Source organism: Ochotona curzoniae, unplaced genomic scaffold (assembly GCF_017591425.1).
Source record: "Ochotona curzoniae isolate NIBS_2020 unplaced genomic scaffold, NIBS_Ocur_1.0 scaffold_4505, whole genome shotgun sequence".
Lineage (NCBI taxonomy): Eukaryota > Metazoa > Chordata > Mammalia > Lagomorpha > Ochotonidae > Ochotona > Ochotona curzoniae.
In genome coordinates this window covers 9,198,596-9,223,584 of record NW_024467118.1, presented here as the reverse complement: position 1 = coordinate 9,223,584, position 24,989 = coordinate 9,198,596, and the positions used below count along the sequence as shown (strand labels likewise).

Genomic DNA, 24,989 nt, shown 5'->3' with positions numbered 1-24,989 from the left:
TTAATTTTTAAATAAACAAATTAATTAAAATGGAAGAAGGGTTGTCATTGGGGTGCAACTGATAAAAGCAGTGCAGGCTATGACACTGGCATGCCATATGGCACTGGGTCATCATGTCCTAGTTGCTCCACTTCTGATCCACCCCATTTCTGTCGGAGGAGGAGTAAGGAAAAGCCCCACATGCCTGGGGCATTGCTACCCATGTAGGAAGCTTGGAAGAATCTCCTGGATCCTGGCTTTGTCCTGGCAAAGTGCTGGCAGTTGTGATGTTCTAGGAAGTAAATCATGGATGGATGATATTCTCTCTCTCTCTCTCACACACACACACACACATACACACACACACTTTCAAATAAATAAATCTTTATTTTAAAGCTTAAAAAATTAACGGCATGCCAAAATGTGGGCTAGGCCATTCTTAATCTATGTCCGCAAAACTTATCAGTCTTCTGTTACCCTTCATTTATCACATCCTTTACTCCAGTTTTTTCTAGTTTTTAGCATTAACGTTAAGATTTAAATTAGTTCTTCGGCTATAATATTGCATAGCACAGATTAAGAATAATTCTGTTATTCACCAGAAAATGCTATGTAGTAATGCTGTTCTTGGACATATCATGATCTCTTGTTTCCTGCATGTTTATAGCTGCTGCTCACCCTCACTAAATACTTTTTAATACTTGGAAATGCTTTCCTTCCATTACATCTTAGCTGGGCTTCATCATTTCATGGAACTCTTCCCTGACATCTTTTTATGTCTTTACCAACACCAGAGTCTAGGCTGCTGACTTTTGTATTAATGTCTGTTTAAATCAGACTTCCATGTTTAGTAGCAAAATTCTAACAGATACATAGTATTGAAATGCTGTATGTGGTTTTACCTACATTAGCGTGGTGCATGGATTTACAAATGTAAACAAAACACTTCAGTGGGTTTGTCACCTGAATTTTGAATGAATAAGCATGTCATTAAATGTTTGTAACCTTGGGAAACAGTAGAATTGTATTTGTTTACTAGTAGGTCAAATTTGTCTGATTTGCTATTTGAATCAATAGTAATTATTTTTATTTAAATAATTGTAAAAATGTAGCAGCTGTAGACTATAGACTCTAATGGTGAAGAGGTAAATTAACAGAAAAACATTGTATTATCTATTTATTTGCATTATGAAATTCTAACTTTATAACCACCATGTCAGACTTTCATAACTAGCATTATGATAAGCAGAATAAAAACTGCAGAATCAACAACATGCTTGCTACTCTCAATTATGTAGCATGTTTCGTTATCAGCAAGGTTTTCCTTTGCACCATTTCAGTAATCCAGTGTTCACTGTATCTCAATGTCAATTGATATGCCATAATCATAAATCCAGATACAACTTTTTGTTTGCTTGTGGAGATGAAGGGAAATTCTACTCTGCAAAATTTAGTGCAAAATTTAGAACTTCAGAATGATACTACGTAGCCAGAGGAAAATGCAGGATTTTACTCAGTGGTAGTGGCAGTGAGAAGTTTTTAAATTTTTGATCTTGTACCCTAGAGAAGAAATATGTGACAAATGATTCCTCTTAGCTATTTATGATATACTTAATGACTATTTTCCCAGCGAGAGATCTGGGTTTCTTGCCTAAAAAGTTTATTGTGGTTTTTATTTATTTGAATTTTCAGTTATGTCAAGGTTTGTAGAGGTTTTGAGGTTAGTTCATCCAACAGTGTGAAGCCATCATCAATAGGTTTGAATATCATGTCTTATTTGACTCGCCTTGAGAATGATATATTTTCAAGTATTTCTTATTTTAGACTCTTAAATTTGGAATATGTGAATGTCTTAAAACCAGTTTTCTAAATTCAGTTAATTTTAGTTATGCTTGGGATAACACATCAAATTTGAGATAGCCAAAAGAAAGACCGGTGAAAAGCAGAGGCAAGTATTAAATGGACAGGAGAAAGGAATGAGCATAGTTTGAGGAATGGAATTGCGATAGGATAGGCATACCTTTGGAACCGATGAGATGTTCTGAGCTAGACAATGTAGGGCCCACTTCTTTTCATTTTAAAAATTGAAGTCTTCTAAATTTTGTCATACTTCTGTTTAACATAAAATTTGATCCTTCCTATTAGAGGAAGGATTAGAATCTTCTGATATGTGTGTATTCATAGAATGTTATATTCAAATGAAACTAATAATTATACTTACAGAAAGCATTTCTTAGGTAGTTTTTCTACATGTACTCTGTACGCTTATGCTTCCACATTATTAATGCACTCATACAAAGGCAGCATTTTATTTTTGCATATGCTTAGATCTGAAACTATATTTAAAGCAGGGTTATCTTTCTACATTTACTGAGGACTTTAACACCATTTTCTAATATACATTTTAAAGCTAAACCCTAACATTATTTCTAGATTTCTTTGTTCTAACTTCACTCAGCAATTTAATGCTACTGTTCGTTTAATTTTCAGTAGTACCCTGTTGGCTGTGGATTGGCCTAACAGTTAGTATGTTAACTTTTATAATCCATGTCCACTACCTAATTTCAATCTCTGACTCAGCTCTTGATGCCAGCTTCTTGGTCTTAAGGACCCAATAGGCAGCTGAGACGATTCAAGGCTCCTCACATAGGAGACCTGTTTTGAATTGATGGCTCATGGTTTCTGTTCCCCCAGGCTGTTTGGGGCGTCACATTTAAGCCTACGTCTGCGATGCTGGCATTCCAAATGGGCACTAATTCAAGTCCAGGCTGCTCCATTTCCAATCCTATTTCCTGCTATTTTGCCTAGGAAAGCAGTGGAAGTTGCCCAAGTCTTTGGGCCTCTTAGCCCAAGTGGGAGACCAGAAGAGGCTCTAGCCCAGCTTTGGTTGTTGTGATCAATTGGGGAGACAACTGGTGGATGGAAGATTTCTCTGTGCCTTTCTTTCTCTCTAAAACCCTGCCTTTCAATTAAAATTGAATATTTTAAAAATATAATACATTTTAAAGGCTGTATTTTTTAAAGTTTGGGAAAGTGTGTTAAAATGTAATGGACCAGTATCCAGTACTTTGAGTGCTAATACACAGATTTGCACCATAATCACAAATGTTGAAATCTTGAAAAGTGAAAATTGTAAAAATATAATTCTTGGAAAAAAATTGAAATTTTTAAAGTAGGACATTTATTTGTATTTTTAAGTGGAATTTGAGAAACCAAAATGTGACAGAACACTTTAGAGTCCACTTGACACAGTAAAATAGGCAATAATTAGATACATATCTCTGCAGACATAAATGTATACTGATGGCAGTTTTACTGGCATAATAACAGGAACAGAAAATGTATTCATAAATAGGCCTTAAAATAAAATAAGTGCACATCATTATGGTTGATAATTACATGCACTGACCTTTGTAATTGAAGTCATCAGAAATGCTCTGATGGATGACCTAAATCTTTGAATGAGATCAATCATAAACCATGATGGGTCATCATTACATATGCATAAGATCTGGAAAATCTTATCTTTCGCGTATGCAAATGTGTGAAAACAAGCATCTCTTCATTTGCTGTGGAAATTTCAACATTTTTGCTTGCCTATGTAATGCTTACAGAGTCAATGTGGTTGTATACTTTTGTAGAGTCAAATTTGTAAAAAAGTGGGCAGTGAATTAGAAATCTCAAAAGTGTTTACACAGTTTATACCTTCAGTTTTGGAAATGATGGTAGGATGAAATGCACAGCATAGGAAATTGCAAGAAATACTATTGCCGACAATTTTAAAATGTGAGGGAGCATTGACAAAATTGGGTGTTTGCAAAAAGAACTAATGATAGCTTATGTGCAGTTGCACAGAAGTAATCTTAAGAGCTTTCATCATATGCTTGTTTGGAAGCATTGCATCGCAATTGATAGAGTTTTTTTTTTTCTTTCATTATGGCTGCTGTTGAATGTATTTGCTTTTTTTTTTTGAAACACAGTAGATATTCCATATCTAGTCCATTCAGATTCACACACTAGTCTTCTCTGGAAACACACTCCGCAAACATGTTTTTCCAGGTTTTTGATATTTTTATTGAACCTAAGAAGATGCAGCTGTCCTACATATGATCAAAAACACTGTAGTTTCTATTCCAGAATTCTCTTTTTTGCCTAAATGGGAATTGTCGTTTTTATGATTTCAGTTTATAATAGTTCAAAGTGGATGGATTTTAATTTTCCAGAATCTCAGCACGTGAGATTAAGTGTTTCAGAATTATGATCAGAATTGCTGACCCATTGGGCAATCAGCTCCTCAACAATGAAGACACCGAATGCTCCACTGTTCCCCTAGAGTCTGTGCACTACGGGAGCCATCTCCTCTCTGACATGAGGCATCGATGGTCATGGTTCTGCTATCTTTTTTTTTTTTAAAGATTTATTTTATTTTCATTGGAAAGGCAGATATACAGAGAGGAGAGACAGAGAGGAAGATCTTCCGTCCAATGATTCACTCCCCAAGTGAACGCAATGGCCAATGCTAGGCTGATCCAAAGCCAGGAGCCTCTTCCGGGCCTCCCACACAGGTGCAGGGTCCCAAAGCTTTGGGCCGTCCTTTACTGCTTTCCCGGGCCACAGGCAGGGAGGTGGATGGGAAGTGGAGCTGCCGGGATTAGAACCGGCGCCCATATGGGATTCCGGGTATGCAAGGCGAGGACCTTAACCACTGCGCCGCACCAGGCCCGGTTCTGCTATTTGAGGTGACACTTGCTTTTTCTATTATAATATAAATCGACTCATACAGTATGTATGAATCTATCTTCACTGAACAACTTGCATTTGAGATATACCCATGTTGATACATATGCCAGAAGTTTGTTCCTTTTTACCGCTGAGCAGTATTCCACTACAGTTTAACTATTTTGCAGTTGAAGGATATTGTTAGATAGTTATGAATGGAATTTTGTGAATACTGTACACAAATAATTTTTGTGTAAATGTAGATTTTATTTCTCTTGGGAATTTATTTCTCCTGGAACAATTCCCTAATCCCCAGGAGTGGGATTGTTGAATCCAACGGTACTCTGCATCTGGTTGTTAGAAATTTTCATGCTGTTGTCCTTTTTGCCTTTTTATCAACCATTAAAGTTGTCTATTATTTTCATCCACTTGAAACAGCAGCAGAGAAAGAGAGACAGACGGATCTTACTTACATCTGCTGCACTTTCCAAATGTCTGTAACAATCAGGGTTGGACCAGGCCAAAAGCAGGGGCTCAGAATTTCAACCAGTTCTTTGATATGGAAGGCAGAGATTCAAGCACTTGAGCCATCATTTGCTAAATCCCACGATGCAATACTGGGAAGCTGGATCAGAAGCAGAGGTACTGGGGGCTTGAACCAGGACTCCTTTATATGGAATGCACACATACTAAGCAGTAACTTAACACACTATGCCGTAATGTCTGCCCCTCTGCCATTTTAAAGTCCACTTGCTCTTTATGCTCACCGGTGTGTGCTATTTGCTGATGTCTTTAGCCATCCTAGTAGGTATACAGCATTATTTTATTATGATTTTTAACTTGCGTATCACTGGTTTAAAGATTGTTTGTCCCTGTTGAAACTCATGATGAAGTTTAGTCTTTATTACAAGGGGTATTAATAGGAATCAAATCTGAATGGGAGAGAGGGACTTTGAGTGATAATTATATGATTAGGATGGGGTCTCTGTGGTTGACTGCTGATGGCTTTATAAGAAAAGAAGGAGACCAGTGTTGTGACATAGCAGTTAATGCCGCCTCCTTCCATGCCAACATTCTGTATGGGTACTGGTTTGTGTACTAGCAGCTCCCTGCTTATGCCATGAGGAAAACAAAAGATTGCCCAAGTGTTTAGGCCCCTCCCTGCCTTTATTGGAGACCTAGATGTGGCTTCTGGCTTCACTCTGGCTATTGTGATTAGCTGGGGAATGAACCAGCTGGTGAAAGGGCTGTGTGGCTGCCATCAATCTGTAACTCTTTCAAAGTATGTAAATAAATCTTTAAGGAAGACAAAAGCAGATTTGCTCCCTGACTCTTATGTGATGTTCTGAGCCACCTTGAATATCATCTTTGATGGTCTAATTTGTGCATGTTTTCTTTTTTAACTCATAGATAAATGCGTATTTTTGAGATGCATGTGATCTTGATACATATATATTAAATAATTTTCATATCAAGGTAAACATCTGTGTGTTGATTTTTAACATTGAATTTTCAGAATTCTTTATAATATCAATTACAATTTGCAAAATTTGTATAAGCCATAAGATCAGATTGTTTTTACTTTATATATTTGGTTTTCTAGTGCAAAATTAAAAATAGGAGAATGGCCTTACAGTTTCCTTCATTCTGACTCTTTCTGGAATATTTGTTTCTTTCTATGGTGCTGTGTGGTGATAGATTTCTTCTGCCTGAGGAATTTGGCATTACTTGTAATTGGAGGTGTTCTGATAATGAACTCTTATTTGAAATGTCTTCATTTCACTATCTTTGAAACATGTTTGCTTTTTTCTTATAGTACTAGGTTGATAATTTGTTTCTTTTAGCAGGGTTTTAAATGTGAAATGGGCTATATTTGTTCTTGTATATGTAATGTGCAATCTTTTCCTTGCATTCTTGATTTTAAGTATGTTTCTTCTGCAGCCTCTGAGAGTCTTGGACCTGTGATTGGAAATCTTTCATTAGTTTTATAACATCCTCAATTATTTTAAAATATATTTCTCTGTTCATTCTCTTTTTCCTTGTGGGATCCCAGTTATGTTTGTGCTAGATAAATTGACACTGTCTTGTGGCGCTTGGGTACTTTTATTCTTCCTACTTTTTTTTTTTTAGATTTTATTTTATTAGAAAGGCATACTTATAGGCAGAAGGAGAGACAGAAAGATCTCTTCCCACTTTTTTTTCTTAAGCTTTGTTGTGCTCCAGTTAGAATATTTTCTGTTGATCTGTTTTACTGATTTATTGAGTATGTTAACACTAAAGGAGAACCTTTAGATAACTTTTTTTCAACTGTTACTGTGTTGTTTTCTAGAACTTCCATTTTCTTGTTGTTTCTGTCTGTTGAAATATTCTCAAGGTATATATTCCTGTTGCTTAGTTTTCCGCTGAAATTGTTAACATGTTAATCATGGTTAATGTTTAAGTCCCTTTCTGATATTTCATTTATGCAATACCTGAATATAGTTTTATTAATTTATTTTTTCCTAATGATTGGTCTTATTTTTGATTGATTGCCATTGTATTTCTTTTGGGGTTTGGCCTACTTCATTTAGCACGACAATCTCTGCTTCCATTTTGTTGCAGGTATCATGCAGGGTTTCATTCTTTTTTATGGCTCTGTAATACTTCATCATACTTATGTACCACATTGTCTTTTTCTAGTTATTAGCCAATGAAAACATACTTTAATTCCATATTGTAGTTATTATGATTTAGGTTACTGTAAACATTGGAATGCAGGTAACTCTCTCATATGCTGATTTCACTTCCTTTGCATGTATTCCCAGGAATAGATTAATTGGGTTATAAAAATTCATTTCTAGTGTTCTAAGGAATATCCATACTGTCATCTGTAATGGTTGTTCCAGTTTCCATTCCCACCAGCAGTGGTTTTCAGGTAACTTTTCTTTCTATCAAAACCAGCATTTGTAATTTTTAAATTTTGGGTACTAGCCATTCTGGGTCGGATGAGAGGAAACCTCATTTTGGTATTTGTATTTCCTCAATGTCTAGTGATCCTAAACATTTCTCATGAGTCTGTTAGCCATTTGTATTTCATCCTTTGAAAAAGTGCCTGTGCATATTCTTTGTCCATTTGTTACTTTGATTGTATATTTAGTTTGAGTGTCTTGAATTCCATATATTTTTCTGGATATTAATCTTATGTTGATTGCCTATTTAGCAAATTTTCTTTGATTCTGTCAGTTGCTTTTTTTCTTTGACTATTGTTTGACTTGCTTGTGCAGAAGCTTCTTGGATTAATATAATTTGATGCATCTAATTTTGCTTTTATTGCTTGTGTTTCTGGGGTTTTATGTAAAAGTCTTTGCCTAGGGCAGTGTCTTGCAATATTTCCCCTATGTTTTCCTCTTAATAATGTGATATTTTTCAGGTCTTAAAATTAGATCTTTGTTATACTGTGAGTTGATTATTGTATATAGTATAAGGTGTCTTGTTTCAGTCTTCTGCATGTGGAAGTCCAATTTTCCCAATACCATTTATTGAAGAGACTGCCATTTTTTAGCTTATTTGTTAAGGATTTGTAGTTTTTATATGTGTGGACTGATTTCTGGGGTTTCTGTTCTGTTCCATTGGTCTGCATGTCTAATTATGTGCCAGTACCAGGCTATTATGATTATAACATCCCTGTAGTATGTTTTAAAATCTGGTATTACTTTGTCTTGGCTTTGTTTTATATTGTCTAGGATTGCTTTGAGTGTTTGGGTTCTTTCATGTTACATATGAACATTAAAATTACTTTTTTTTTTAGTCTGTAAGGAATATTTGTTACTTTGGGATTGTATTGAATGTATAAATTGCTTTGGTTAATATGGACATTTTGTAATATTAACATTTCCAGTCCATAAACATGTAAAATTTTTCTGTGTGTATGTGTGGGTGTTTCTTCTTTTTCCTTCCTTAATGTTTTAGTTTTCATTGTAGAGATCATTCATATCCTGATACTTACTTTTTTTTGTTATTGTGAATGGGGCTGATATTTCAAATTCTTCTCAGCCATAGCATTGTTTGTGTATACATAAGCTGTTGATTTCATATTTTACTACTTTGTCGAATTATCTTCTGAGTTCCAGTCATCTCATATTAGGGCCTTTTGTTCCCTTAAGGGTCATGTCATCTGGAAATAATTGTGATTTGACCCCCTCTTGCTCATTTGCATTCTGTTGCTATCTTGTCTGATGGCTGTGGCTGAAACTCCCAGACTATAGTGAGTGATAGTGGTAAGAGGGTGCATGCTTGTCTAGTTCTGAATCTTAGTGGAAATGCTTCCGGCTTTTCTCCATTCAATGTGATGGTGGCTCTGTGTTTGTCATAGATTGCCTTTGTTGTATTGAGATATATTCCTTTCATAGCCAATTTTTCTGTTGTTGTTTGATAGACTTATGACTGCTTATGAAGAACTTTACTATTGTAACAATGTGGGGAAAATGCATCGGGGGTTGGAATTCAGGGAGGGGTATGCAAATCATAGACCCTATGGTATTGTACCATAAAATTCAAAATTAAAAAAAAAGAAAAAAGTATGCTGTGCTTTTAGCAAATGTTTTCTCCGCATTTATTGAAATATCCATATGGTTTTTATCCTTCGTCATGTATCACGTTTGCTGAATGGCATATGTTGAGCCCACTCACATGGGATAAACCCAACTTGGTCTGAATGGATGATCTTTTTTATGTGTTCATGGATATAATTTATTCATATTTTGTTAAGGATTTTGGAATCTGTGTTCATCAGAGATTGGTATATAATTCTCTTTTTTTTTTTGATTACATCTTTGGTTTGTAATTAAATGATTCTGGCATTTAAAAGAGTTTCATCTTTCAGTTTTTGAACAAGTCAAGACGAATTGGTCATAATTCTCCCTTTAAAGTTTGACAGTTCAGCAGTGAAGTCATCCAGACCTGGGCATTTCTTCATTGGAAGGCTGTTTATTACTGATTCGGTGTCAGTATTGGTTATTGGCCTATCTAGGTTTTCTGTTTTCTTGCCACACTTTGATAAATTGTATATTTTAGGCCGTTAAGAAATCTGAACAAACTAAAAACAGAAAAATCCTATCATATTATCTTTTCTGACCACATTGGAATGAAGCTAGAAATTTGATAAACAGAACAAATTCTTAAAAAAAAAATCCACAAAAGGAAACAGAATAATATGTGCCTGAATGAATCGCGTCATAGATGAAATCAAAAGGGAAATTTTTAAAAATTCCTTTGAAATAAATGAAAATGATAATATAGCATGTCAAAACTTATGGGAAGCAGTGAAAACAATATTAAGAGAAAAATTTATAGCAGTAAGGCCTACATTAAAACATTTTGAAAGGTATCAAGGTATCTAATGTTGTATCCCAGGATCTGAAAATTCAGGAACAAACCAAGAAATAACTAAAAGTAGAGTGGAAATAAGCACATTAGAATTTTTTTTAAAAGCTTTACTAAGTATCAGTGAGATGAAAAGAATGAAGAGCTTTTTTTTTTAAGTAAAACATTGATAAGCCATTGGCTCAACTATCCAACAACAATAAAAAAAGAGGTGAAGGGAGATTAATAAAATCAAAGATGAAAAGGTGTTGCAAATGATACCACAGAAACACAAAGAATCATTAGTTATTATAAATAGCTAATACCAGCAAATTAGAAAATCAGGGATAATGGTTAGATTTCTGTCACAAATACTTTTCTGGTTTCTCTTTAGCTTTTTGCACTTCTTCTTACAAAGGACTTTCTCAAAACTTTTACCTTTTCATTTTTGATGGATTGCTGAGGCATGCTACTCTCTGCTTGCTGTCCTGATGGAATCTTGGGGGATAAGAATTCCCTCCTTCTTCTTCTTCTTTCTTGTTTCTTCTTCTTCCTTCTTTTCTTCTTTTCTTCTTTCTTCTTTTCTTCTTTCTTCTCTTTCTTCTCCATGCATTAGGAGACTTAATCGTCTAGATCCAGAACTATATCTTCTTCCAATGGGGTAGATTTTTTTATTTATTTAAATCACAATGGGCCTTATTCACTTATGCTCTGTGAGCAACATGGTTTGTTCTTCTGTGCCAGGCAGCTTAAAGTTTTACTCCTCAAGGGAAAAAGGATCAGACAGGGTTTATGCTTTTCCCAAAAATATCCGTCTGTTCTAGGCCTGCATCACTGAAAGGTTTTCTTTCACCGTTTCTCATCTGCTGTTGCTAAGGTCCAAGAAGAAAAGCTTCTGTGTAGCTGTCTGCTGCATCCAGTGCTTCTGTACTGTTATGGTGCCCCGCACTCAACCTTAAGCAATTGGTTAACAACGTCAGATGCATTCTTGTTCGTTTGTATGGTGGCCTCCCATAATTTGAAAAATGAGTCAGTTTTCATGTTTGATCTTTCCTTTGGAAGCCTAGTCTTTTACATAAATTCCAAGGTCATTCATTATCCAATAACCTAAACTCTCCTATGGTATTAAGGAAAGTTATACTTTTATACATTATCCAATTATGCTTTTTATATATTGTTATACAATGGAAAGGACATTCTTTTCAGCCTTTTATATTCTAGATGAATCTGGATCACACTCTGGACAAATGCTCTCCAATGTGGTTTCCATTCAGTCTGTGGGATGAAGGAAGAAAATATCAAATGCCTTGAATTCTTGGCTTTTTTAAAAAACAAAATTATGATTATGCTTAATTGGTAATTTAATAGTGGCTCCTTTACAGAAGATCTCATCTCTGTAACTTCAGATATGGTGATTGATGGGAGATAACACATTCTTTCTTAGAATTACTGTCAAAATTGTGGCATTTAGAGCTCAGTCAAATGTATTTTGGTGTTTTGTCATCTAGTTTTAACTAAAGTATTGTTTATATAGAAAGCACAAATTAAAAGTATTGCCAAAATTTAAGCACTGGTGAACAAGAAGAAAATGTCAGCTGTTATGTTTTTCAGTCCTGGCATAATGTTTGTACCCCATTATGAGGTTAAAAGCAATGCAGATCTAATCATATTTGAAAATAGGAACCCAAATGAAAACATCAGTGGATATTCAAGTGAATTTATAACCATTGTCATTATAGTGAACTTCATAAGTATATTTGGTGTTATGGTGCGCAAAATTCTAAGATGGCCTTCAAGACCCTATATTCCACCCCTTGCCTTATAATTAATAAAAGTTCCTTTTAGGAATTAAGGGTGGCTCTTGACTGATGTCAAGGAAACAGCAACTTCTTTTGATGAGGTATTCCACATTCTTTGTTGGCTTAGATGAGCTGAATATCATGTCTTAAGTGTGCCTCTGGGTACTTTCTGTATTGCATGCATATCAGCAACAAAGGAGACCCAGTCCTAATATTTGCAGTGTAAGATTGGACAACGTATCTTGTGATTTTCTCTTGGCTGTAGTTGGAGCTGGGAAGGACTCCACAAAGCCTTGCCTGGGAAGTCCTCAGGCATGACTCTTGTGTACGCCAGCTAGTACAGGGTCAGGTTTGGTAAGTTGCCTGTTATAGCCCTTGCACACACAGGTAGATTCAGCTGCCTGGTCAGTTTTACCCCCACCTCCATCTTTCCTGTGGACTGGCAGGAGATCTGGCCTGACCCAGCTGCTCCTGTCGCAGGTCTGGTCCTCACACACATCAGTGAATCCTGTGGCCTAGTTGGGAAAATGCCTAAAAGCCTCCCCCAGGCCTGCCCCCAGTCCTGGCTTTTGTGCATGCTGGCAGGTGCTGTTGTCTACCCTAGTTTGTCCAACATTCTGTCTAACTCTGGTGCACCCATAAGTGCTGTGGCTTAGCTCAGCCTGACCTGCAAACAGACCCAGCCTACACACATGCTGATGGATGCTGCATCAGCATAGCCTGCCCCTAGCCCTGGCTCTTATGCTCACCAGCAAGAGCTGCAGCCTAGCAGTGAAGTCCTCAAAGCTCACCTAACAGGCCCTTTCATAGTTCTGCGCTTGGCAGTAGGTGCCGTTTCCCAGCCTGGCATGGCTCACCCCCATTCTTGGCACTCACAGGCAAGTGACACAGCCTGGCCTAGTCCAGCCTACCCCTGGCTTTCACTGGCAAGTGCTGCAGTGTAGTCTACCCAAAACCCTAGCTCTCATGTGAGCTGATGGATGCTGTGGCCAGTACAATTTTCTTTCAGACTTATTTATTTGAAAGGCAGAATAATCATTTGTGGGGATGAAGAAGTGAGAGCAAGCTTCTGACTACTGGTTTACTTTCAAATAGCCTCAGTGATGGGGGCTGATCCAGGACAGAGCCAGGAACCCAGAACTCTGTCTGTATCTCCCACATGGATATAAGGGGCCCAAACACTTGAGCCATCATTGCTTGCATGTTAACAAGGAAGCTGAATCAAAACCAGAGCAGCCAGGACTCAAACCACTGCTCCCATGTGGAGTGCTGGCATCAGTGGCTTAACCTGTTGTGTCATAATGTTACCCCTAATTTTTTTTTTCATAAAGTTGACATTTTTAGTAGTTTAAGTATAGCTAGCTAGCATAACTAGCTCACATACTTAGAGAAAATATTTGCAGATATTATCTGATAAGCAAATTGTAACAAAAAAGAAAAAAAAATTGATAGCTCAATAGTGAAAAGGCAGATAAATGCAAAAATGGACCAAGGAATTAAATAGAAAGCTCCAGACTCGTGCAACATGTATGAATTGCCAGTAAACACATAAAAAATGTTCAACTTTGTTAATCACTAGGGATATGTGATAGCACTTTGCATACTATAATGGCTGTCATTTAAAAAGGCCAAGTATTGGTAAGTGTAGAGAAATCTCTGAAATAAATGTGAAATGCTACAGCAACTTTGCAAGAGTTTGGCAGTTTCTCAAAACAATAAACAGAATTTCCATATGATGCGGCAGCTCCTGTGTAGAAACAGAGATATCACATTGAGAGACTTGGAAACACAGGTCCATCATGGAATTATAAATAATATCCAACAATGGGAGCTGACTCCAAGTTCCATCAGCTGGAAACTTGATAAACAAATGCAGTGTATCCAAACAATGAAATACCGTTTGACAGTGACAAGGACCTAAGCAGTAAAGCATGCTGCAGTGCAGATAGACCTCAGACACTGTGCTCAGTGAGAGGGGCCAGACACAAGAAAGCATAGCTGATACTCATTCTAGTAATATGTAGTGCCCGGAAAAGTAACTGTAGTGAGTTATATCAGAGTACATTGAACCTACACAATACTAATTATAAAAGGAAGAGTTCCAGATATATTAGCATTTTGTGATTAATGAAGGTGACCTTCTCATCTATCCAGATAGAATGTTGCTGGTATAAAACTGTTTTTCCATATTCTGTTCTTCATGAAAAATGAATTTTGGTGGATTAAAGAACTAAACTTGAAGCCAAAGGCACACACATGAAACAATTACCTTTGCACAAATCATAAAATCATAAAACAAGGTTCAAACAAAATGTTTTACAATGGTATATCATAACAAATATTTAAAAATTTTGTAAAAGCACTGATGTGAAAAGCCAAACTATAATTGAGGGATGTTAAAAAAATATGATTGACTTTTGAAAAGGGCTATTAAGTCCAGTTTAAAAGTGGTCAAAGGAAAAAAAAATCTGTAAATGGAATATTTGAAGCTATGTTAAGTCTCAGTAATAATTAAGGTTCTTCAAATTAAAATGGTAAATCATTCCTATTCATGTATTAAAATAATACAACATGTGATAACACTGAATGGTATAACCGTTTGGGAAAGCAGAGCTTAAGCATTGCTGGTAAGATTGCAAACTGATTCAATCTTATAATGTAATATTTAATAAAAAGTTCATACCCTAAGGCCAAGTAATTCCAAGATTTCTATCTAGGAAAAAGTACTAACTTGGGTAGGATGAGACAGTTAATGAATGTTTTCAGTGTTACAGTGTGAGTTTGAAACAGTGAAACCAGTGTTTCATCTTTCTCATGGTGCAAAAACTAGATGCATTCAGTAGAAACCACCCTTCAAATTTTGATATTTTGTTAAAAATTTGTTTTTATTTAAAAGGCAATGTTAGAGAAGGAAATAGAGATTTTCCATCCACTGGTTCACAAATTGCCACAATGTTTGGAGCTGACCCAGCCCAAAGCCAGGAGCCTGCAGCTTCTTCCGGTCTCCCATGTGCATTCAGACCATCATCTGCTGCTTTCCGAGGCCAAAAGCAGGGAGCTAGGTGGGAAGTGGAGCAATCAGGACTCCACCCAGAATTCATTTGGGATGTTGGCACTGCAGCCAAGGGATTAGCCTTTTATGCTGTAGCTCTGGTCTGTCAGCTTTTAAATTTTTACCATTTTCTGGGATAACAGTTGTGATATGACAGTTTTTTGTGAAGCTGGCAGTGGCAGTAAGCTGCAGGTCCCAATCAGTGACAAAATCAAAGGAGATAACAACCAGTGCTTTGTAGTGTACTTTATACTAAGCTGTGAGGTTCTGAGATTAGGAATATTGAATGTTTTTGACAATAGTATTTTCAGTTTTGATGGGTTTAATGGAATAACACCATGATAAATTGAACAAAAAATTTTGGTCTTTTGAAAAATAGTGCGAGTTTATCTAAATCAGCCCTTCTGAAAACGATAAAAAAAAAATGTTAGATTTAAAATCTGATGACTGAAAGCAGTGGAAAGCTGAAAAGACAGTTGTGACTGCCAAGCTAATTTTAAAGGTTAGTTGAAACTAAGAGGTAAATTAATATCTGAGCTTGAAATCAATTGTTAGTATTGTATATTTGTGCTTTCTTGTCTGATTATACAAGAGAGAGGATCACGGTTTGAACATAGCCTGTCCAAGGTATATATGTTACAGAAGATTGTCATTACATTAAGCTGGGACATCAAAGGGTCAGGACAGATAGATCTAAATCATCCTTTCCCAAAAGTCACAAAAATTTACATTAATCAATAATAAAGCAAGAAAATAAAAAAAAATAAGATGAAACTTTCCATGAATGAGCTCTCTAAAAGTCCCATAAGATTAGTTTGAAACATATATTGCTACTCTATTGTGACGATCACAAATACTTCATGTGAGTTTATTGGGTTGAAACAGCACAAATTTATGATCCGACAGATCTGGAAGCCAACAGTCTGAAATGGATCTTTCTGGGCTATTATCAAACCATAAGAACAGCTGTGTTGTTTTATAAAGGTTTAGGTGAGAATCTGTTTTCCTACAGTTCACAGCTTTTAGAGGCTGCCAGTGATCCAGAGCTTGTGGTTTTCCTTCTGTTCTCAAGTCCACCAATGGCCTTGCGAATCTGTCATAGCGCTCCCTCCCTCTGACCGTTCTGCTTCCTATTTCCAAATCAAGGATCCTGTGATACCTTTAGTACTTTGGATCTGCTGGAATAATCTTATTTGTAAGATGCTGATTAGTAAGCTTAATGCTTTCTGCAAACTTAATCCCCCTCGCCACATAACGTAATTCATTCACAAATACAAGGTCTTAGAACTCTCTGGAAGAGGTCACATCCATTTTGTTCCTTAGGGAATCTTTTGAAGGCAAAAGTCAGAAGATACTGAGTAAATAAACAAAGCAAGGTAAGCCAGAGCTTTTGAACAGTGGAAACAGACCCATATAACATAAGCTGTTGGAATGATCAAATGTTGCTGTAGAACTTTCTTAAAATACTGATGTTAAAAGTACTTTAAAGCTATTTCATATTTAAAGAAATAAATGTCAAACCCAAATGTCTATAGAAACTTTCATTAGTTTTATTAACTTCTAAAATATGGTACATACTTGGAGAAGAATAAATTATTTAAACAAAATCATAAAAATGAGATTAGGGCATGAATTTCCAATCCATGAGGGAGTAATTACTTTATCTTTTGCTATGGATGGCTAAGAAGCTAGACAATATATAGTTTTTTTGCAGAAATTAAGATACTGGGAAATGAATTACAGCACTGTGAGAAAATAAATTAATGATAATGGACGTTAAGATCATTCCCAATGTTTTGCCTATAGTTTCTAAGCTGCAGCACAGGCAGAGTGAACCTATATAAAGCTCAGAGGTTTCAGTAGCTTAAGAAAACAGAGATCTTTGTGCAAAGGTAGAATTTGTGAGGGGAATGTTCCAGAAAAGAGGAAATCACCTGGAGAAGGAGCTCAGAAAGTCACTGAGTTGCATATGAATCTTGTTGAAACCAGTCCATCTATTTGTAAGTGACTCTCCACTTACCCTGACACGGAGCAGCTTTGATAAAACATAATTTCTGGAGTTATGATGCAAGCAGTTTTTGGAGTTCACACAAGAATGAGGATCATACAATTTCCCACCACCTAGAATAAAAGCAGTTGCTGAGTACAAGGCAGCAATTAGTCACAATCCAAAAAGTTAAAGTTAATAATGGAAGGGCTTTTCTACTACTGTATTAGAACCCTGTTTTAAAAGCTTTGCAAGTGCTGTGGCATTGTGGGTTCTTGTGTTTCCTGTAGTGCTAGCATTCCACGGGTGCAGGTTCAAATCCCAGGTTTTCTGCTTCCCAGTTCAGCTCCATGCTAATGCTCCTGAGAAAGTAGCAGAGGATGGTCCAAATGTTAGGGCCCTTGCATCCACATGGAGTACCCAGGAGACATTCCTGGCCTCGTCCTCTGTGCTTGTTCTCATCCAGCCCCATCCAGCACTAGCCATTGCAGCTATTTGGGGAGTGAGCCAATGGATGGAAAACCTTTCTGTGTGTGCCTTTCTTCCTTTCAAATAAATAAAATATTTTTTTAAAATTCAAAGCATTAGAATGATTTTTAAGTTACCTAACTCCCAAATAAGCAAAATCTGATATTCTTTAAAGGAGAAAAAATATCCAGCACACAGACTTTCAAATCATAATATCTAGCACTCAGAAAAAATTAGTATACAGGCAAAAAAGAGGAAAAAATGAAATTCACAATCACAAGAAATTCCAATCAATAGAAGTAGAAGCAGAAACAATACATGTTAAAATTTGCAGAGAAGAATGTTAAAAGTGTTAAGTAAATTTGCTTGGTATACTCAAGAACTAAGATGATAATATGAAGCATAATGAAGAGAGAAATGGAACATGTCAAATAGAAACAAATGGTTCGGGCCCAGTGCAGTAGTGGCGCAGTGGTTAAGGTCCTCACCTTGCAAGTTCTGGGATCCCATATGGGCGCCGGTTCTAATCCCAGCGGCCCCACTTCCCATCCAGCTCCTTGCTTGTGGCCTGGGAAAGCGGTTGAGGACAGCCCAAAGCCTTGGGACCCTGCACCCACATGGGAGACCCGGAAGAACTCCTGATTCCTGGCTTTGGATTGGCTAAGCTCCGGCCATTGGCGGCTGCTTGGGGAGTGAATCATCGGACAAAAGATCTTCCTCTCTGTATATCCACTTGTCCAATAAAAATAAATAAATCTTTTTAAAAAATGGTTCAACAGATGGTGGTGGGTCAAATACATATCAGTGTCGTAATAAAATGGTATGTGATTTGCCTCCAACTGTTTACAAAACAATCCAAATAAGCTTGGGGCCTATATGTAGTGATTGAGAGAGAGAGGGAAGAAGGAGGAAAGAAGAAAAAAGAATATATTTTAAAAGTTTGTATAACTTCAGTAGTAAATTTTTGCCACTTTCAAGTGAAGAGTTTTTTAGAACACCACATAACTACTGTGCAGGATGAGTGAAGAGAGAAATTGATCTTAAAATTTTTTTTAATTGGAAAGACAGATTTACAGAGATAAGGAGAGACAGAGAGAAAGATCTTCTGTCTGCTGGTTTAGTCCTCAAATGGCCACATGACCAAAGCTAAACTGCTCTGAAGCCAGAAGCCAGGCGATTCTTACAAGTCCCCTGTGGGCATGGGTTCCAAGGCATTGGACTATCCTCTACTGCCTTCCCAGACCACAAGCAGGGAGCTGGACGGGAAATGGAGCATTCAGGACACGGATAGTGTCCATATAGGATCCTGGAGTCTATGAGGCAAGGACTTTGCTACAGAACCATCGCACTAGGCCTAATCTTTATCAAATTAACAGCTTCTTTTCTTTAGAAAACACTTTTACAAAAGCAATCAGGCAAATCATAGACCAAGAAGAGATGTTCACAACATCTGTAAAAGACAAACTGTAAGGCCCAGCAGCGTGGCCTAGTGGTTAAAGTCCTCGCCTTGAACGCACCGGGATCCCATATGGGCGCCGGTTCTAATCCCGGCAGCTCCACTTCCCATCCTGCTCCCTGCTTGTGGCCTGGGAAAGCAGTTGAGGACGGCCCAATGCTTTGGGACCCTGCACCCGTGTGGGAGACCCGGAAGAGGTTCCTGGCTCCTGGCTTCAGATCAGCGCAGTACCGGCCGTTGTGCTCACTTGGGGAGTGAATCATTGGATGGAAGATCTTCCTCTCCGTCTCTCCTCCTCTCTGTATATCTGACTTTGTAATAAAAATAAATACATCTTAAAAAAAAAAAGACAAACTGTATTCAGAACATATTGAAAGGAAAATTTAAAAGGCTGTTAGAATGCAATGATTGATGTCAGACAACCCAGTTACAAATTGTGCAAAAGGGGCCCGGCGTGGTGGCGCAGTGGTTAAGGTCCTCGCCTTGCACACCCGGGATCCCATATGGACGCCGGTTCTATCCCAGCAGCCCCGCTTCCCTTCCAGCTCCCTGCCTGTGGCCTGGGAAAGCAGTCGAGGATAGCCCAAAGCTTTGGGACCCTGCACCCGATTGGGAGACCCGGAAGAGGCTCCTGGCTTTGGACCGGCATAGTATCAGCCGTTGCGCTCACTTGGGGAGTGAATCATCGGATGGGAGATCTTCCTCTCTGTCTCTCCTCTCTGTATATCCACCTTTCCAATGAAAAAATAATAAAAATAAATCTTTAAAAAAAATTTAAAAAAAAATTGTGCAAAAGATTCCAGTTAGACGTATGTGAAAAGCATTAAGCATGTAAAAATATGGTCATTGGAGAGATGCAAATTATATATAACTACTATGGTGAGATAATGATTACGTAAGAATCATTTTTAAGATCTTACTATTAAAAAGAAAGGAAAAGAAGAAAAATGCACAGCTAACAATACCAACTAGTGATGGGGTAGGAGTAACTTTCGTGTATGAATAACAGGAACGTAAAATGACACAAGACCTCTTGGAAGCAATTTGGTCTCTTAAAAATGAAGCATAAATACCATTATAATCTTGCCACTTCATATTTACACAAGAAAAATAAAAACATATTTACCAACTTCTGACAAGATAAAAAAATTGTGCTCTAACCTTATATTGGGAAATACTGGGAAATAACAAATGTACTGATTACTAGCAACAATATAGATAAATGTCAGAATCATTCTTGTGAGTGTTAAGATTTTTTCCAGAAAAGAAAAAAGTGTTAAATGTAGGATTATGCACAATACAAACTGACTCCCATCCCAACCACTACTTGGTGTTATTCCTTGTGTATTTTTCTTTTATTATTCTTTAATTTTAAGTCTAATGCTGCAGAGACCAGAGACCTTTGATTGTTTGCCTAGAATCCTTGGGGTGGGGGATGCGGCAGGATGGGAACAGGAAGGAGGAAAGAATGAAAAATCTTCTGGGAATGTGGAAAGTGTTGCTTTGATTGTGGCAGTGGATTTATGGGCTTATGCATGTCTTCTAAACTGCAGTCAGGTATTACTTAATAACAGTAGCATGTTGAGAAATTTGCTAATTTCATTTTTGTGTGACTCTTATAAAATATACTGATAATATAAGTTCACATAATATAGCACTCAACACATACCTAGATTTTATGGTATATGCCATCATATATATAATTTATACATGGTCTGACCAAAATGTCATTATTTGATATATCACAGAATGTCAAACCTATAGTTGCTTGAATGTGAATCAGACACTGCCAAAGAAAAAAATAATGAATGTGAAAAATAACAAACTGGTCCCAATGAAGTACAGATATCAAAAGAGCTTAGGAAAAATATGACAGTGACTGGGGGACCTGTGAGACAGTGCGAATGGGTCAAACAAACACACAGTTGGAATCCAAGAATAATAGGGGAACTTAAGGAAAAGTACTTGGAAAAATAATGTCCAACCTCCATTCCCTAGCCAAAAATTGGTAAGAACTGTAGCTCTATAGATAAAGACAACTGAACTTGTTTCAGCCTTCAGAAAACCATAGCCAAACACGTAGTTAAGTTGCTACAAGTGGTTGGTAAAGAAGGGATGAGAGGGGTGGGGGCGGGAAACCTCTTAAAAGCACCTGGAGAAAAGTTAAATCATTTATGGAGGATAAAAGAGAGGAAGACTAGAATTTTTGACAGTCCAAACAGACAGTGGAAGTACATCTCTGATGTAACTGGACTTTAAAAAAAAAAATCTGAGCCTAGAATTTTATATCCAAAACAGTATGTTTTTTAAAAAGATTTCTTTATTTTCATTTGAAAAGCAGATTTGTAAAGAGAAAGCAAGATAGAGAAGGGGGTCATTCATCTGCTTGCTTCTTCCCCAAATGACCACAGTATCCAGAGGTGAGCCAGCAGTTCTCCTGGGTCTCCCACACAGGTTAAGGCTCCCAGGGCTTTGGACCATCTCCCGCTGCTTTCCCAGGCCACCAGCAGGGAACTGATTGGGAAATGGAGCAGCCCTGACACACACCAGGGCCCACAGGGATGCCATGCTGGAGGTAGAGGATTAACCAGTCGAGCCATTTTGCCTGCCCCCAAAATGTGTGTTTTTAAAATGGAGATGAATGATTGCTTTTTTCAGAATAACAATAGCTGAAAGAATTCACTACTAGCAAACTTGCAGTATAAGAAATACTGAAAGAATTTCTTTAGGCATACATCTACACAAAGGGAAAATGTGACAGATGATAAAAATGTGAGTAAATGTAGATGACTTTCTCATACTTTAGTGTTTCAAATTTTAAATTTTATTCATTTTTAATTTCAATTTTAAAGTAAAATAATGTGTTACTTGTAACAGATGAAGATGTATACTGTGTAAGCATTGCACATAGAATAAAGTAGAAGATAGATATTTACTGTTTATATATTGAACACCAGTATAATATTTTAAAGTAGAGTAAAAAGTTGAACTTTCTAAGCTGTAAGTCAGGCTCTAAGAAAAATTAAGCAGAAATATAGATAGCATGTAAATAGTGCCAAGAAAATGGAATACTGAAAATTCTTACCTCACAAAAAAGTTGGAAAACATAAAATGACTGAAAATAAATAAGATAATTAAAATGCAGTAATAAGATTAATAACATTAAATATTAAAGGTCTGAACACTGCAATTTAAAGAGAGTTTTAGGCAGTAAAATTGGAAGATTCAGCTGTATAGTTCATAAAAAACGTAATGCAAATATGAAAACTTACATAAGTTAAGAGTTAAAGGATGGAAAAAGATACACAAGGAAATGCTAATCAAAACTCAATTATAAGAACGTTAATGGCGTGATCAAACATCAGACATAGTAAACTTTACTACACAGTTAAGAAGAGGTGCTTATAATAATTATGTCAGTCCACAAAAGAGCCTTACAGTGTTTTTAAATTTGCATTTAGTAACAAAATAAACTAAAGCCAATAAATAATTTTTTAAAAAGCCAATAAATAGAAAATAAATATGTATTAGACTTAAAGCTAATTTTCAGGCTTCATTGTACACTTTGAATAACTGTGGTTACCTGTGTTCTTTTCACTTTGTGTAAGCTGTTCCCACTGTAGGGCATATGTTACTTGTATACCAAGTGTCAATAAATTTAAAATGATTGTAATGTTACAAAATGGTTTTTAGCTTAAGGAGTTTACTCAGAAGTCATTAACCAAGAAAGCCTTCTGAAAACTGACCAACTGTGCAAAATTAAACTATATGTTTTTATACAGTGTGTAAACCAAGAAGTGAAAAGGAATTAGTAAAGTTTTGAACCCAATGAAAATAGAGGCAATAAATATATTAATGTTTATAAGATAGAACTGAATAGAAGGAAATTTATTCAATTATTGCTTTTGTTTAAAAAAAGGTTTCAGGAATCTGAGCTTGAAAACTTAGAAAAATGAAAAAGAAAAAGGGTAATTGGAAGGATAGAAATAATAAAGATTAGGATAAAAGATCAATAAAATTGCCATTTTGGAGGGTGGTGATGAAACGGTTGACAAACAATGGTGAAAGAGTAGACAAAATAATTAAACCAGTGTCAGGAATGAAAGAGGGACATCATTATGGATTCTAAAGACGTTAAAATGGTAGTAAGATTTCTTGAAACACTTTTGCAAAGTGAGGGCTGTATCTTAATACATTGCCAAAACAGAATACAAAATATCTGAATATGAAGGTGCTTTGGAAAATATGACTTGAATTTAGGTTACTGCATAAGATTCAGAGCAAGCACATACCATGTTTTCATTCTATATGTGTAAAAGCATTGTGAGCACTTCATAGTTTTGACAGGTTAAAAACTATTCATAATGTAAGGTTTATCATTAAAACAAAGCCAACTGTGTTAAATATTTAATGTAAGCATATTACAATGTACAAACTCAGTTGAAACTAGATTACTTCATTATTTGCCTATAAGGATGTCATTATCCTGTTATCAAAACCTAGTAAAAGTATTTAGGGAAAAAATGCTCAAAATAATTCATCAACAGGAAATTGCATATTAAAAACATGGTAAAGCACATAGACACCCACTGACATGCTTTAGGTGGAGAAGATGAGCAGTCTACTGAATTGTTGATAGGGCTTTGTTTTGACTGGATCTCTAGTAAATTGTTGGTGGATTATAGCTCTTCTGCAAATCTGCTTAGTTTATCAGACACCCACAACAAACTAGAAGTGACACTGAACCCAGAAATAACACACTTAGATATTTATGAAAATAATAATAAATATTTCATATGAAAATATGCATATGAACGTTAAAATGGTTTTCTCAGCTTTTTTGAAGAACCCAAATATCAAAAAACTTGATGAATGAGAATTATTTTGTGGTAATCCATAGAAGAGAAATTATTTTAGCTATTAGAAGGAAAATCCTCTTTATACAAATAGCCACCTGGTTGAATCTCACAGATTGTTTGCTGAACAAAAGAATCCACAAACAAGAGTTGTTGTTTTATGATTCCATTTATTTGTAATCCTAAAAATGACAAACCCAACTTATAATAGTAGATTTTTTCTGGACTTTGGACCATTCTACTCAAATTGATGAAAGGGGCACAAAGATACCATTTGAGTTGGTAAAAACCTTCTGTCTTAATTTTGTTATGGGTTAAGTGAAAGTCTGCTCTTTCAAAATTACCAAGCCCTTTTTTCCTCAATTACCTTGTATTATTTGAAAATCGTATGTCAATAGAGTACAAAATCCTATTGTATTATTTGAAAATTGTATCTGAATAGAGTATAAAATACTGAGGGTGGGGCTGGTGCCATGGAGAAGAGGTTAAGCTTCTTCCTGCTGTACCAGCGTCTTTTATGGGTGTTGGTAAGAGCCCCATGTACTCCACTTTGGATCCTGCTCCCTGTTTAAGGGCTGCAAAAGCAGCAGAGGCTGGTCCAAGTCCTTGGGCTCCTGTGTTCATGTGACAGACCCAGAAGAAGCTCCTGGTTCCTGGCTCCTGGCTTTGTATTGGCTCAGCTCAGCCCTTTGCAGCTGTTTGGGAATGGACCAGCATATGGAAGATCTTTGTCTTAACTCTCTAACTCTTTTAAATAAAAATATTAATTGGGGCGCAGCAACGCAGTGGTTAAGCTCCTCGCCTTGCACACCTGGGATCCCATATGGGCGCCTGTTCTAATCCCAGCAGCCCCGCTTCCCTTCCAGCTCCCTGCCTGTAGCCCGGGAAGGCAGTCGAGGACAGCCTAAAGCTTTGGGACCCTGCACCCGATTGGGAGACCCGGAAGAGGCTCCTGGCTTCGGATGGGCATAGCTTCGGCCGTTGTGCTCATTTGGGGAGTGAATCATCAGATGGAAGATCTTCCTCTCTGTCTCTCCTCTCTGTATATCCGCCTTTCCAATAAAAAAATAATAAAAATAAATCTTAAAAAAATATATTGATTAATCATTTTTAAAAACCTGATGGAGTATTTATCTGCAGACTGCACAATAAAAAATTTTGTAAAATAGAGTGAATCTAGTAGAGAGAATTACTATACAATAAGGCAAGGTGAATGTAACATATAGAAGAGAGGCTGATATGAAGGATAGGAGACCCACTTAGCTCATTTTGATTATAGTCTTAGGAAATATGTTATCAGCAACAGATGCCCCCTGAAGGGGATATTAAAGAT

General features: G+C 36.6%; 1 protein-coding gene across 12 annotated transcripts in view; it reads left to right on the top strand.

The window, feature by feature from the left end:
• LCORL (ligand dependent nuclear receptor corepressor like) overlaps positions 1–24,989 on the top strand; it is a 157,926-nt gene that overhangs the window by 26,157 nt on the left and 106,780 nt on the right. The window contains exon 1 of one of the 12 annotated variants that reach the window (XM_040965801.1): positions 21,469–21,572. The exons of the other annotated variants lie outside the window; for them this stretch is intronic. The gene's annotated coding sequence lies outside the window, so the exon portion shown is untranslated. Of the gene's footprint in view, positions 1–21,468; positions 21,573–24,989 lie in introns of those variants that run through there. 12 annotated transcript variants of the gene reach the window in all.